The 14,862-nt window shown below is 36.8% G+C and overlaps 1 protein-coding gene across 1 annotated transcript in view; it reads right to left on the reverse strand.

Annotated features, from left to right (window-relative positions):
* Atf2 (activating transcription factor 2) overlaps window positions 1–14,862 on the reverse strand; it is a 91,642-nt gene that overhangs the window by 62,347 nt on the left and 14,433 nt on the right. Inside the window, 1 exon segment of the mRNA XM_059260715.1 lies at window positions 13,467–13,562. The gene's annotated coding sequence lies outside the window, so the exon portion shown is untranslated.

Here is a 14,862-nt window from a genome sequence, read left to right on the forward strand (position 1 = left end):
TCAGCAAAAACCAAGAATATTTATAACTATTTATTACTTCTAAAATATGCAAATTTACATAAATGCATTAATTAGAGGTATTAATCCATCAAGCTCCATGAAAGGGTAAAAAAAGAAAGAAGTATTTAATTTAGTCCTTAGGGCATGGTTGGCCAGCAGCCATTAAAACAGCATTTTTTTTTTTCTTACATTTGAAGTCTGAAAAGAAAAACCAGACCTAAACCAGGCTTGGTGGTACATGCCTGAAATCCCCACTGGAAGGCTAGCAGGACGATCACAGCCAGCCTGGGTTACACAGGGATACCTTGTTACAAAACACACACACAGGAAGAATTCTTCAAAATTTCTACTTAGAAAGTTATCCAAATTTATTTGTTCCTGAATATAAATGATCTATATAAAGTTTCCTCTTCCATAACTTTGCAACTTACTTAATGTTAGCTTAACTATACATCTGTGAGTTAGCTATCTAAGGCAACAACATCACTCAGAAACATAAACATGTAAATATTAACTTTATATACAGACAAATTGATAGTTAAAAGAACCTTCTCCAGGAGTTGACCCTTGGTACCTCCAGTGTCACTGTTTTCCTCCAAAACAAGTATCTTACCTACACAGCCACTTTCCTAGCCAACTGACACAATACCCACTCTCTTATCACAATTATGTAATACCCAGTGGAGATAGCTATAAATACTAACAGTTCAAGCATCTACAGACAGAAATGCTAACAATTCCTCTAAGAGATTCTAAGTGTTATCTCTCTGATAATCTAACTAAATCTCAAACCTTTTAATCAGGGTTCATCATGTTTTCACAGCAAGTTTGAAAATATCTTTATATAACAGAAGCTGCCAAGGGAGCTTATAAATGGCTTGTGAAATGCATGACTTGAAATTCAAAAATCATGAAGAATCTAAACTATGGCTTTCCCATTCCTAAAAAAATTCTAAGTAGTTGCATTTCAGTGCTTCAGTACCAATGAAGACACAAATGCCCAGTAGAAATGTGGTGTAGGTCAGAGATTAACCACAGCAAGTATCAGAGAACCAAACTGAAGGACCTTTAATGTTAAGCAAGTGCTGTTATGTGAGGTGGGAAGACATTAGTCCTACAGATCCAACATCCAAGAATGAATACACTGTTTTCAGAGCCTCAGCTTTAACTCAATCACTGTGTGCTTTTAAAAGGGGATATCTATAATATACTTTTGAGAGCAAAATAAAAAATAAGCAAAATAATTTGTTTACCATAAGCACTCAAATGGAAGTCACTGGGGTTTTTTTTCGTTAAAACAAGAGCAAGAAGTAGTAGAGATGGCTCTGATGATAAAGTGATTTGCCCCAGGCTTCTGATCCCTCATTTTTGTTACAGAGACTCTAATTTTCCAGACCAGCAATAACTTAAGAGTATTTTATATAAATTCATAGCTACTGAAAATATATAGCAATACAATGTCAAGTGTAAAGATTTTTATAAATACTGGGTAATAACTCCATATTAAGCACTCGTTAATTTTTCCACTGATAAATCTCTTAGTCTATATATAAACCATGACCAACATCACTTTATTTGTATTTGAGTGATGTAGAAATTGGTTACAGAGCTGCCTACTGTGGGTTATGCAGGAAGAATGTCTTGAGTGTGAAGTCAACTTGGGCTATACAGTGAGTTCTAGGTCAACCTGGACAACAGTCTAAGACTTGATTAAAGCTAAATACCCATAAATCTAAGCTAAAATTAAAGTACCTTACCAGACTGTGAAAATCTAAATAACATAAACTCCTTTGAGAATTAAAAAAAAAAAAAAAAAAATTGAGAATTAGGTATCCTTCATATGCCAATATTCTATCATTCAAAAAGAGCAAAACAAACACTTAAAGTTCATGTCTTAATTGGGATTCAGAAGATTACATGTTCCTTCTGAAAATACACATTAAATTGCACCTGTTGAAATTAGTAAGAAAATTTATATTTATTCCCACTAGTGCATACAAAAAAGGGCGGGGTGGGGGAGTGGGTGTGGGGGGGGAGTCAGGAGACACCTAGAGTATCACCATTCAGAGACAACTGCTGTTACATATTTCTAGCTTGTCAATATATGGACATATATAACTTCAAAAATCACATAAAGTTTTATAGCTTTAAAAGACAACTATCTAAATTCTGTCATAGTACTCAACAGTAATGCCACTAAATATTAAATGAAACTTTATTTTTGAGACAGTACCTCACTATATACCTCTGGCTGGCCTAAAACTTGCTTTGTAGACCATGCTGGCCTTGAACTTTGAACAATTCTCCCACTTTTGCCTTCCACGTCCTGGAATGAATTACAGGCCTAGCTTAGATACCATTTTCAACAGTTATATTGTATCAAACCATATGGGTATGACCTATTTATTTAAGATGTGAGTTCAAAATTCTCTCTCTTGAATATAGATGATTATGGTGTGTGTATGTGTGTATGTGCCTATAAGTTGATAAGGAATAAAACAGGGGATGTATACATGTTAGGCACGTGCTCTAGAACTGAGTTATACTCACAGCCATAGGATTTTACTTATTACATGGATTTCTGACCATGTGTTCTTGATTTAGTACTCTTTTAAAATTTATTTTAAACTTAATTTATCTGATGGTGTTTCTGTTCCCAAAGTAATAAACTCTGGAGGGGGCCTGGGCAGACTACCAAAGGAAATGACACCTGAATTGAGCCCTCTCAAAGGGAAAGACAAACCTGTTGGCTATAATTTTCACACACAGGAGTTAACTAACGTATTGAGCCACAATAAAACAGATGCATCAGAAGGCAAACCACCTGCTGTGCAAACAAGACTAGAGTTTGAATCCACAGAAAGCATGTAAAGTGTTTAAATTTGGAGTTGGGCAATGGTGGTGTACACTTTTAATTCCAGCACTCATGAGGCAGAAGCAAGCTGATCTCTGAGTTCGAGGCCAGCCTGGTCTCCAGACTGAGTTCCAGGACAGCCACAGAGAAATTCTATCTGGAAAAAAAAAAAAAATTAAAAAGAAAATTTATTCAAACTTGCTGTAAAAAAAAACTGAACACACACACACACACACACACACACACACACACACACACACACAGTTGTTTTTTTGAGGCAGAGTCTCATTTATTCAGCCTTGGCTGGTCTGGAACTTACTACATATAACAGGTTGGCCTTGAACTCCAGAGACCTGCTTGCCTGTGCCTCCTGAGTACTGAGATTAAAGACACGCACCATAAGGACTGATTCACTTCTTTTTCTTTGAGACAGGGTCCCATGTAGCTGTCTTGGAATGCCTGATCCTCCTGCTTACCAAGTGCTGGGATTACAGGAGTGTACCACAATACCTTGCTTAAATTAAAAAACCTAGTAATTTTTATGATTCTGAATGAAGTGCATGTATATATGTGTGGCAGGGGAGGGCAAGTGTCCCCAGAGATCAGAGGCAGTGGATCCTCTTAAAGCTGGAGTTACAAGTGGTTGTGAGCCAGTGGATAGGAGGGTGCTAGGGATCCAACTCTAATGCTCTAGAAGAACAGCAAGTGTTCTTAACCACTAAGCCTTCTCTTCAACACTAAATTCAAATTTTTTAATTTGGCAAAATCACTAATAAAAATGTAGAAGGTGTCTAAGAGAAGGTAACACTATATCTAAACGAAGAAAAAAAGAGAACAGGATAGTGCTAAATTCAAGAATGAATGATAACCTGAACTCAAGCAGTACTAGCCAAAATGAGAGCAAAGGACCAGTTATGAAGAAAATCCTCTTAGAGCACATACAGCTTTAAATCTTTAACATTGTTTTCAGAGCCTACAGCCTGATGCCTGCCTTCCACCTCAGTCTACACTCTCTTAGTCTGTCCCTAGTTATGTGGGGTTTTAATAGCTCCCTTCCTCATCCTAGAACAACCTTATGGCTCACTCTCATTCATCCCCTTTTCAGTTGACACTAATCACTATGATCTCCCTCATCTACTCTCCCTCTATTCTGAAATTCAGATCTTATTTGCTTCAGTATGTAGTCAGTAAACACTATTTCATAGGCTACAAGTGTTAACTATGCTAGACTCTAGAGGACAATGATTCAGACATAGTCCCTTATCCTCAGGGAATAAATTTAATGGAGAATACTTTTAATCAGATCATTAATTTGCACATCAAGTAGCTCAAAATGCAAGTAAGTGTGTAAAAAAAAATACTGTTATCTCTTTCTTCTTCATACATACTTTAAAATGGTTACAATTTTTTCCCCCCCGAGACAGGGTTTCTCTGTGTAGCTTCGTGCCTTTCTTGGAACTCGCTTTGGAGACTAGGCTGGCCTCGAACTCACAAAGATCCGCCTGCTTCTGCCTCCCGAGTGCTGGGATTAAAGGCATGTGCCACCACCGCCCGGCGTTTTGTTTTGTTTTTACAGACAGGGTTTATCTGTGTAGCCCTGGTTGTCATGGACCTCACAGAGATTCGTTTGCCTCTGCCTCCTGAGTGCTGGGATTGAAGGTGTGCAACACCACCACCTAGCTGGTTTACTTTTAAAATAAATGTACATTTTAGTTTCTCCCGAATTTAGGGGTTCAAAATTAGAGAAACTGTCTATTCATGCAATTTCTCTGATTTGAACTGAACCCCAAGACTCAAGAAAAAACACATGTATCAATTTATGCATCATCATATATCAGACAATGTCTATCACTAGTTCACTGTGTTTGGAGATAATTTACAAACCGGACTGCCTTTATTAAAGTGCTATTTTCCTTCCATCTTTATGTAGGGGTATTTGTTCCACCTATGACCTTGGGCTACAGGACAATCTTTCAAGGATTTTATCTGAGGTAAATTACTTAATAATTTTACACTTTAAACTGATTAATAATTAAATTAATAAAAATTTTCTTTACAAATTTTGAATATTTCTCAAAAACTGGCAGACAATTTCACTACTCAGGGATTTAAAAACCTTTCTGTTTGTATTATGAATGAAATATTACAGGACATATATGACCTTCCTGGGACATATACAATGTTCACCATGCTAGCAATAAGCATAGTGATTCATCTCATATTATTGAAAAATTGGCTTAATAATAACAGCAAAAGTGAGACATTAATGGGACTGGTACAGGACTTAAATAAGATTATTTCTTTGGAATCTGCTAATTTACCACAAGAACTTCAGTCTGTTAATAATAACTGAACAACTAGATTTAATTCTACTGATTATAAATATGAATACTTAATGGATAAAACAATAACTCTTCAGAGCAATCTTAATGCCATTCAGATAATTTCTAAGGAGGAAAAATCATCACTGCTAATTGACAGAATAAAGTCTGTGGAATCATATGTTTCTGGTGAATATAAAAAACTGTATGATTCCATGAAATCTCTAGAATCCTTTACAACAGAGGAGGTTCAAACACTGCAACAGGCAGTAGTTAATCAATTTCAAGCTCTGGAGGAGTCTCTCAGTAAGGATAATAAAGGAACTAATAAACAGAAGGGCAGAGCCATACAAGTCATAACATCACCAGGTGGATCTTATAAAATGGCTTATCCTGGGCTGGAGAGATGGCTCAGAGGTTAAGAGCACTGACTGCTCTTCCAGAGGTCCTGCGTTCAGTTCCCAGCAACCACATGGTGGCTCACAGCCATCTGTAATGAGATCTGGTGCCCTCTTCTAGCCTGCAGTCATACACACTTTATACATAATAAATAAATAAATCTTTAAAAAAAATAAATAAAATGGCTTATCCTGTTACCATCTGTGAGAAGCCAGCAGATTATACACAGCCTGAAGAATATATGGAATATATTGGCAACCTATTCATATAAGAGATTTAAATGATATTAAGGAAGCGGTAGTCACCTATGGAATACATTCAACATATGTAAAACAGACATTAAATACATGGTCTTATAGAAATAGAATTATACCAGATGACTGGACTGAATGAATCTCAGTTGTGTTAGAATATGGCCAGAAGTAACAATGGAAAAGCTGGTTTAGAGAAGAGGCTAAGGCTCTTGAACAGCAAGGTAAAATCAGAAGTTTTGAGATCTCCAAAGATCAATTTCTTGGTGAGGGCCATTTCGCTGATTTAAATGTACAAACTACCATGGATAAGCATACATTATCCCTATGCCATACAGCAGCTTTAAATGCTTGGGAAAAAATTCCAGAACCATGGAAACCAACTGAGCTATATTTGAAGGTTTTTCAAGAGTCAAAAGAACCATTTACTGATTTTTTACAAAGGCTGACAATGGCTGTAAACAAGACAGTATCAGACCCACAATTAAGACAAAGTATCAATCTTTGACTGTAATGCTAATACAGAATGAAAAAGAATACTTACACCTTTAAAGGTCAGGTCAGCACCTTTAGAAGAATGGATTCAACATACAAATGGTGTTGAGTCTCAACTATGGTAATGAGGCTTGGATAGGAGAGGCGATTTCCAAAAGTGGAAGGAGGTATCAAGGTAACAAATGTTTTAACTGTGGTACACCACGTAATATAAAAAGAAATTGTACACAGCAATGCTTCTTCTAGAAATAACCCAAACAGGAGACCACAACCTTCTGGATTATGTGGAAGGTAAGGCCAACATTGGACCAATGAATGCAGATCAACCAAGGCAACCCTTTATCAGTGGGAAACACCTCAGAGGCCCCCAAATCGAATGTGGTCCAAACATTTCCAATCACTGTAGAGGAAATTCCTTCCCAGGACAATTGAATAATCCAGTGCCTAATGTAAAGAACAATACTGCACTGGATGACAGAACAACTTTGATAGATGGATCAAAAAAGCCAAAATACACCATAAAGGAATATTTTGGCAGACTTCTATAAATGAACAAAGACCAAAGCTTAAAGTGTGAATTAATAACATTGTCCTTGAAAGATTAGTGTACACAGGTGTGGATGTGACTATAATTACACTAAAATCATAGCATCCAAATTGGCCTCTTCAAGAGGTAGGTGGCCAATTTCTAGGGATTGGAACTGTATCTCAGGTAAAACAAAGTTCGAGATGGGTTGAATGCATAGGGCCAGAAGGACAGAGAGGAAGGCTGAAGCCATATGTGGCAAATGTAGCAGTGAATCTTTGGGGCTGAAATCTGTTACAGCAATGGAACACCAGATTAAAATTCCTCCAATCTCAGGAGTGGAATATAGACCAATTCATGTTTCTGGGAATAATATGATAAGATACTATAAAAAAAAACAGCCACCAACCATTCAGGCTGTACATAAACAGAGCACAACTGCCGCTGAACTCTCAGAAGTATCAACGGCCCTGTCTTTAAAATGGCTAAGGGATAAACCTGTCTGGGTTGGACAATGGTCTATGACACAAGAGAAACTATGAGCTTTAGAACAGCTGGTTTAGGAGCAGTTAAATGCTCAACACATTGAAGAATCTACCAGCTCTTGGAATTCTCCTGTATTTGTTATTAAAAAGAAATCTGGTAAATGAAGAATGCTGACAGATTTGAGAGCCATAAATAAAGCAATTCAGTCTATGGGCTCCTTACAGAATGAGATACCCTTGCCCTCTCTGTTACTCAAAGAATGGTCTATTATAGTTATTGACTTAAAAGACTGGTTTTTTCCCCCCATTCCACTACAAGAAAAGGATAGAGAAAAATTTGCCTTCACAATAACTACTTAAAATAATTCCTAGCTGGTCAAGAGATTCCAATGGAAGGTCCCCTATAGGGAATGTTAAATAGCCCTACCCTGTGTCAATATTTTGTGCAAAAACTGCTGGAAATAATTCATGCAAAATTTCCACAATCTATATTCTACCATTATATGGATGATATCTTGTTAGCTGATCCAAAGTTAGGTACCTTAGAAAACATGTTTGAATAAGTAAAGAAAGTTTTGCCTTGCCTGGGAATCACAAATTGCTCCTGAAAAGAAAAAAAAAAAATACAAAGACGAGACTCTATTAATTACTTAGGATATAAGACAGATCTACAAAAAATTAAACCCCAAAAAGTACAACTCAGGAGAGATTGATTGCATACTCTTAATGATTTTCAAAAATTGTTACGAAGCATTTCCAACTTACAGACCATCATTGGAATACCTAAAGATGGACTAGTAAATTTGGCCAATATCCTAAAAGGGGACAAGAGAATTATCAGCTGAAGCTGAGAAGGAATTGGCTTTAGTAGAAAAGACAATACAAGAGGCACGTGTAGATTGTGTGAATCCAGAATTTAACTGTATTCTGGTCATACTTTCCTCCAGACACTATCCCACAGGGATTTTGAAGCAGAGGGAAGAAGATATCATATTGGAATGGATATTTCTACCACCCAAGTAAGAAGTTAAAGACTTACGCAGAAAATATTTCTGAAGTGATTCTAAAAGGAAAATTAAGATTTCGTCAGTTGACAGGAATGAACCCAGCAGAAATCGTGGTACTTTTAACTAATGAGGAAATTTCCTCTTTAGCAAAGAGCATGCAGTAACTTTTTGGGAGATATTAACAACTGTTATCCCAAAAGCAAGAGAATAGAATTCATAAAGAGAACTGAATGGGTCCTTCCTCACATTGTATGGCAAAAACCAATCTCTGGAGTCTCCACATTCTATACTTTTGCAAATAAATGAGGAAAGGCAGGATATAAATCAGGAGACTTAAGTAAAGTGGTTCAAAGCCCTGACAATTCTGTACAAAAGGCAGAACTATATGCTATTCTTATGGTATAATGGACTTCACAGAACCTCTCAATATAGTTATTGACTCTCAATATGCAGAGAGGGTTGTTTTACATATTGAAACTGCTGAACTTATACACAACAAAGAATTAACCTCATTACTTATATAATTACAGGAAATCATCAGAAATAGGGAATATCCTATATATGTAACACACATCAGATCCCATATGGGTCTGTCAGGTCCTCTAGCACAAGGTAATGATGAGATTGATCAGTTATTAATAGGTAATGTGCTAGAAGCCTCAGAATTTCATAAGAAATACTATGTAAATAGCAAAGGTTTGAAAAAGGACTTTTCCAGCACTTGGCAACAAGCCAGGGAAATTATATATATAAAAAAAAGTCCTACTTACTCTTTCTATAACCAAACTCCATTACTTGAAGGAAGTAATCCTAAAGATATACAAAGAAATAAAATTTAGCAGATGGTTGTGTTTCATTTTGGAGAATTTAGAAGATTAAAATATGTACACCATACCATTGACACCTATTCAGGATTTCAATGGGCAACTCCTATGAGTTCTGAAAAGGCTGACTCTGTGATTATACACCTATTGGAAGCTATGGCCATCATGGGAATATCTGTACAAATTAAATCTGACAATGCTCCAGCATATGACTCAAATAAAATGAGACAGATTTTGCTTATTACAATATAATACATGTTACAGGTATACCACACAATCCTACAGGCCAAGCAGTCATAGAAAGATCCAATCGAACTTTAAAGGATATGCTAAATAAACAGAAGCAGGTAACAATGACTCCTAGAAATAGAGTACATAATGCTTTATTAACTTTGAATTTTCTCAATGCTGATGAGAAAGGAACAACAGCTGCAGAGAGACACTGGACAACAGAAAAGACTCCTGAGCTAAACCAACTGGTTTACTTCAGAATAGAAATCAGAATACATCCTATGTTGGGGAAGGGGTTTTGTTTTTGTTTCTGCAGAAGAAAAGCTATGGATATCAACAAAATTAATAAAAATTCACTTTGAACAGGAGAAACCCCTTGATGAGAAGTAATAGCTCATCTGCCTATGTGACAACTCTATAAGTTGTAAGGAAAACTCAACAAACAAGGATCAGGGCAGGGGTCTCTTTTTTGTCTTCACAAGATAATAAAAATATCCATCTTCAAGAAATCATAAGGCCTTAGACACCTAGACATCTACCGCATAAAGGAATGGCCTATTGGTACCAATATACTCTACAGGGTAATAATCTTACTGCCTAACATCATCAATATCTACTTAACTCTAGAATAGTTGTGGTACTGATTCAATTATAAATCAAGCTGGCTTTGCAGTTGAAATATGGCTCTCTCCTTCTCTAAACCCAAGCATGTTATTAAAAGAAAAAAATTAAGAGATTCTGTCTCATATCGGAAGAGCCAACTGGTGTGAGATAGAAGAAAACCAATAATCTAAGGACCACTGTTATCAAGATTCTATTTCTCTCCATGCTTATTCTTGATTTCTTGGAATCCTTTTTTACATGTCATGTCATCTTTAAATCCAAACTTTCCATTTTGATATTAATAATATTCAAGTATTCCACAGTGAAAATAAGTCTTCCCAATAGCAATCTCTAAAGTCTCCAAAAGGGAGATGGGGACCCAGAACAATGACTCTACTCGGTCCAGAATGATGACATTACACCTAAGAACATTACTCAATGATCAGCTTTGGACTGAAAACTCTTCAGGACAATTCTAAGATCAGATGGTCTATCATACTACACTTCTGGCCAGAATCTCAGACAATCTTATCCATTACTCTGAGACTGGTTGCAGACTCTATGGCTAGCCCTATTGAGACCTAACGAAGCTTTCTTACATGACCCCACAGAGATATGGTTGTCCCCTAAACAGCAGGAAGCAGTTCTAAGAAAATGACGCTCCTCTCCCAAAGGTTTCATTTTTCTCAGGGTTATGGATGTATGGTTATAGGGTTGGGGGTGGAACAATAAAATTTAGACTCAATATTCTCCTTTAGTAAAGAAAAAGGGGAATGGATAGGTATAGTATATTAAGGTAGATTATTGTATCTACTAGTAAACTGATTTAGCAAACTATCAGTCTTGGATAATTTGCACTGATATGGATTCTTGTATATTTGATACAAATGTAAACTATTCTTATATTCCTATTTAAGATAATTTGTATATTGATACAAATACAAAACTATATTTGTTGTATTGTACACATATTCCTACTCCTGTGTGAAATATTTTGTATACTGATACAAATATAATATTATATTTATCATACTATATGTATGTTCTACCTCTGTTTAGGATACTTTGTATATTGATACATATTAAGGATATTGTTGCTATATTGCATACTGCACTGTACATTTCTACCTCTGTTTAAGATATTTTGTGTACTGTCACAATTTTGAGGTCATTGTCCTTACATGGTACATCTGCTTATAGACTGTTTACCTTGTTAATGTGAGGCCTTAGTCCTTAGGTTATTTAGGTAGAGAAGACTTACAGATTTATAGTCACCCATGCTTGTCATTTCTATAGTTTTGTTAGTTAGGTTCTCCAGATTTATAGAAACATAAAAAAGATGGACAAGTAATCTTCAAACACTTCATAGACTTGCTCCTGGCAGCATCAATCTGATCCCGAGAGAATATTGGGCTTCTAAGACATTTCCATTTAGAAGTTTGTTGTCTTCTTGGCACAAAATGGCCTCCTGGGCAAAGAACTGCCCTTGCCTCAACTGCGGACAGTACGAATGCTGTCCTTTCCAGAGGAGCAGGACACAAGGAAAAGTGACTAATGAACTCTGCCAAGACAGGGTAAGATGGTCTTTCAAAATTCCTGCTTCTGAAAATGGTCTGTCAGATATTCTAGGACTGTAGCCAAATTGGATGACCCAAGGATGCTGAGAAACTTTAGGTGACTGTCCAGACTGCCAGCTGTCTGTCTATTCTTGCAAGAATTTAGAAAATTGCTTGCTAGCATTTTCTGTTTTCTCAAGTATTATTCCTTCTCAGGTCTTTGATGGAGTTGAAGACTAGATAGTTACAGTTACAATCTTCTCTTATCTTAGCTAGAACATAGTATTAGAATTACAATCTTCAAGATAGGTCAGCTATTGGAGTAATCTCAGTAACTTGGTATTTACCTATGTTCTGGACATTTCTGGACATTTAGTATATCTTTCTTGTTTGATCTTATTCTTGTTGGTTGTAGTTCCATTTTTATTTATGTTATTACCCTTTGTTTTCCCTGGACAATACTTGATAACCATTCTTAGTGTATATAGTTTACATTAAGTTTAGGACCTTCTTATTTAGACAAAAAGAGAAAATGTGGTATTTGCTCTGCCCATGATCTTGGGCTATAGGGCCTGAAGGAGGTGGTGCTCCTGCCATTGTATGTGATGTCTTATAAGGGAAGGGAGAAAGGTCACATGCTTCTTCTCCCCGCTCCTGCCTGCGAGGTGGATTTGTTCCTGGTCAGATCAGAGGACGACTTCAACTGTCTACTCTGTTCTGTATTCGTGAGTGAACTTCCTCAATTTGTATCTTAATCAATTCTGTTACCCATTTAATAGACTCATGCGGATTGATCTTAATATTTTTAGGAACTACATAAACAGTAAATGGTTTGCACACAAAAATCACCATACTTTCTATCTCTAACATCCTTGTAGTTGGCATGTACATATTCAAAAAGGTATGAGGGACAAACTATGTAACTTCAACTTGATGTTTCTGGGTTGGCTGGCAATAATTATGGCAATAAACTTCCACAAGCTAATAAATTTACACAGCCACAAAATAGGTAAACTTTTTGCCTCAAATGATTCTGTAACCCAAAAAACACTTCATAAATTAACTTCTGTTACTACAATTAAAGTTTTTTAGGTGAATTAGGACTTTTTTTTTGGGGGGGGGGTGTTCGAGACAGGGTTTCTCTGTGTGGCTTTGCGTCTTTCCTGGAGGCGGGTCTCAATCTCACAAAGATCTGCCTGCCTCTGCCTCCGGAGTGCTGGGACTACAGGCGTGCGCCACCACTGCCTGGTGGACTTTAATTTTTTGACTCTGCTAAAAAGCTAAGTTTAAGAACTTTTCGATTGAGAAATAATTAAAGAATTAAAGTCTTCAGTGTGTTCTCATATGCTAATACACACCCAATTTCCAAAAGGCCATTTCTAAATTTGCTAACCCTCCAGATCTCCTCCCCCACCCCCTACACTGAATACTATCAATATAGGATACTAGTGTTTGAGGACTGTTGAACAGAAACAGCTGTTATTTTCATTAATATTTTAGAGACCAACCGTTATAATATGAAAAGAAGAATTTTACTTCAAAACTTTCCTTTGGAGCAGGGAGATGGCCCAGTTGGTGAAGTGCTTTCTGCACAAACCTGAAGAGATCTCCAGAACTCGGAAGAAAGAAGAAGAAAAAAGGCTAGCACTGAAAAGGTGGAGACAGGAGAAACCCTGGGGCTTGCTGGCCAATTCAGTCAGTCTAGCTGAATCAGTGAGTTCCAGGTTCAAAGAAAGAACTTGTCTCAAAAACTAGGGTTGAAACAAATGGGAAGACACTTGACATTGACATGAGCATTCACTCATGATATGACTATGCATACGTACACGTGTACACACACACACACACACACACACACACACACACACACACACACACACACCCAGGATGGGGGAGAAGCTCAAATTCCCTTACCTTTGTAGCTGGTGGGCCATGAGCTTTACTCTGTTGACAGGAATCCTTAAGCTCTTGCTAAGCAAGCAGTACTTCCCAAGTTGCCATCTAGTATCTCTAGAGAAAAGGAGAGAAGCAGAAGAGAATACACTGTTTAACATACATTTTATATTTAAATTTTGCCACTATTTATCTTATTATATAAAATTATAAAGTTTCTTCCAAAATCTCAAATGTTTCAGAAAGATGTTCACCATACAGGCTTCCAATTGCCAACACATTTCTAGCTACTAGATATAAAACAATTTTAAGGATGGTGGTAAGACAGTAGAACCATAGTGAAAGAAAGAAAATAAATGATTTTTAGTTGCATATACCTGAAGGTAAATAGGTGAAATGTCAGAGCTGAATTCAAGTATCATGATGTTCAGAGTGAAAACTAGTATTTTTCTTACATTGTTGCTACACAACAAAATCTATGGACCCTAGTTTATGTATATCTTACATGAAAATAACTTGATGTTTCAGGCATGCATGCTAGAGTAAGATTTATCAATTAAATGCAATCTTGCATTATTCAGAAGTTTAATTGTCATAAACATGGGCATCCCAGAACCACAATCATAAATCACTCAGGGCCATTGCTGCCCTGATATCCTCACAAGTCCTTTCCCTTCGAGGTTTCTAACAACTGCTGAAGCTCTAGCCGTCACAGCTGCAGAGCAGACCACAAAGGAAAGAGAAGTAAATAATGACTTCCTGGTAAGCAAACTTATCAGAAACCCCAGAGGAAATTTCTATTCACATTCTAGGGAGCAGAACTTAGTCACAGTTGGCCAAAATGTCAGGGAAGCTGCCTGGCTTAGAGTAAACTTTTATAGACAACCCACAAAACTTACAAATGATTACACAGATCTGTTATGTACGTACTGAACAAGGTGAAATGGGCAAGAAGTTGTTGGATGGTTCAGCTATCAACTATGTTAGGAAAAGGAACCAACTTCCAAAGCATGATGTTCATAAGGAAATAGATGCTTGCTCCTGTACCATTACCTTGGGAATGAGCCCCATTATCAGGCCATCATCTACCTAGTTAAAAATTGAAATATCTACCAATGAAGAAAAAGGGTATGCATGTTGTTAGATAATTAGCTGCCATCCTACTCATTTCTTTCTAAAATGTAAGATGGCTAGGTATCTCATAAAATGGTCTTGCCACTGGGCTGGAGAGATTGCTCAGCAGTTAAGAGCACTGGCTGTTCTTCCAGAGGTCCTGAGTTCAATTTCCAGCAACCACATGGTAGCTCACAACCATGTGGTATCCTCTTCTGGTGTGCAGGCATACATGCAGACAGAGTGCTGTATACATAATAAATAATAAATCTTTAAAAAAAAAAAAAAGGTCTTGCCACTGGCA

Source organism: Peromyscus eremicus, chromosome 4, assembly GCF_949786415.1.
Source record: "Peromyscus eremicus chromosome 4, PerEre_H2_v1, whole genome shotgun sequence".
Taxonomy (NCBI): Eukaryota; Metazoa; Chordata; class Mammalia; order Rodentia; family Cricetidae; genus Peromyscus; species Peromyscus eremicus.